Below are 1,969 nucleotides of genomic sequence, written 5' to 3'. Positions count from 1 at the left end.
CGCCCAGGAGCCTTGGCCTTCGCCGGGAAGAGGAGACGGGCGCGGGTAGGAACCCGGGTCTGCCTCACCCGTCCTCGTCCGACGCAAAAAGATGTCATCGAGTCGTTCTGACGAGGCTCCGCTCAGCAGCCGAGTCACTCCAAGTAGCTGCGTCCCAGCGGGTGCCGCTTGCGCGTGCTGCGCGACCCCAGAGACGCGCAACTTACCGCCAACTTCGTTATCCTTGAGCCGAAGCTAAAGGCAAAGAACGAGTCGGCGTTAGTGGAGTGGACAGACTCAACAGCACGTCAGGCGTCATCAAAGCAATTTGTTGCCAAGCCTTACTGAGAGTCGCGGACATTCCAAGATAAGCTGGACTAACAAGGAAGGCCAAGCAGAGGGTTGCGGGCGTTCCAAGGTAATATGGGCAAGACAGAAGGAAACTGGGTGAAAGGTAATTCTGGCAGGGTGAGATTGCAACCACCGACCCAACTGAGGAACGAAACAGGGTACACGCACGCACTCCTCATACGCAGGCACAGAGTGAATTAAAGGAATGCTATAGCTTTAATAATTAGACAACGCAACGGTCAACCAATGGAGATGAGCACGCGAGGATAGGCCAGCCAATATGTATTAGATAGGTGTGGAAAATGAGTTTACAATGCATAAATAAGGGAGTAAAATCTGAGCATGGTGCGCTTGATTTGTGGAAATAGCCCACCTTCCACCCAGCGCTGAATAAAGCAGTATCTCCTCCCTAAACTGTCTTGGTTTCGGGAGTTTTATTTCTTGGTAACAACTTCACCTTTTTGCATGGTGAGACCATGGGTACAGCACCTTGTGTTTTATTAATCCCATGTGGGGTATATACATACACACGCATATATGCGCACCCCTCCTACTTCTGTATATATAGGGCAATAAAAATCGCAACTTGTTGATGTCAGTTTTCGACCGCGACTTTCTTGATGCGTCTGCAGCTGCAAGATCTCGACAGCAACATTACTCTTACTAGGATTTTGGTTTTGCAGTTAATCGCGGGAGGGCTCACCACGTGCTCGCAGCTTTTTCTCTGGGTGTTGGTTCTCCCACAATAAGCGAGGTGCATGCCAAAGCAAACTCTGCTCATCTCCTCAGTTGGGCTTTTTTCCCTGCCTTGCTGCATCGCTCCAGGAGGAGACAGACCTGGCTGCTGCTGGGAGAATATCAGCCTTCCAAGCCGGCTGCTTCATGCCCCAGAGGTTTCCTTTCCTCATGTTCCTTATGCCAACATTGGCAAAACTTGAATGGGCTAACACATGCTACTCGCTACGATGGCAACAATGCTTACGCAAGAGTATAATGGAGGCAATCTGGAAGTGTTTTCGTGCCAAAAATAATGCTCTTTCCGGGTTTGCCTGTGATGCAGCGGGGGAATTTGGTAGCAGCGTTAACTTCGCCTGGGGAAGATTGCCACCCCTTCAGCTCTTGTTATTTTCAGGAGGTTGTCATTGTCACGTCGCTTGCAGCTCAGCAGAGGTCTGTAATACTTTAAATTTAAGGGTTTGGTGTTAGACTCCTAAAGATGGAGAACCCTAAGTGAAAGAAGTAATTGCTCCGGGGAGTAAAGGAAGAGCCTGCTTCCGTCCGTATTGATCAAACGCATGACACCCTGCTCCTACATCTTCTCACTGGTCGTGTGGGCACCTGGAGTCAAAACATGGCAACGTCAAGGATGAGACAACCACCTTCCCGGACCCTGCTGTGTCCACAGGCTCCTGCCAGGGGCTGGGATGCGCTGCTTTTCAGGGATATGCCCCCGCAGCAGCCCTTGGGCCACCAAACACACTTCCTGCATGGGTCGTAGGGTTCAAACCAGTGCTCTGCCTCCCAGGTGGGGCTGCTGAGCCCTCTTTTCAAGAGCAAATGGTTACATTTTCATAAACGATGCCAATAAGGAATTCCTAAAGAGGAGAACTGCCTTCTAAACAAACACTCTGCGTCTCGG

The sequence above is a fragment of the Egretta garzetta genome, unplaced genomic scaffold, assembly GCF_000687185.1.
Source record: "Egretta garzetta isolate BGI_Z169 unplaced genomic scaffold, ASM68718v1 scaffold532, whole genome shotgun sequence".
Lineage (NCBI taxonomy): Eukaryota > Metazoa > Chordata > Aves > Pelecaniformes > Ardeidae > Egretta > Egretta garzetta.
This window is presented reverse-complemented; position numbering follows the sequence as displayed.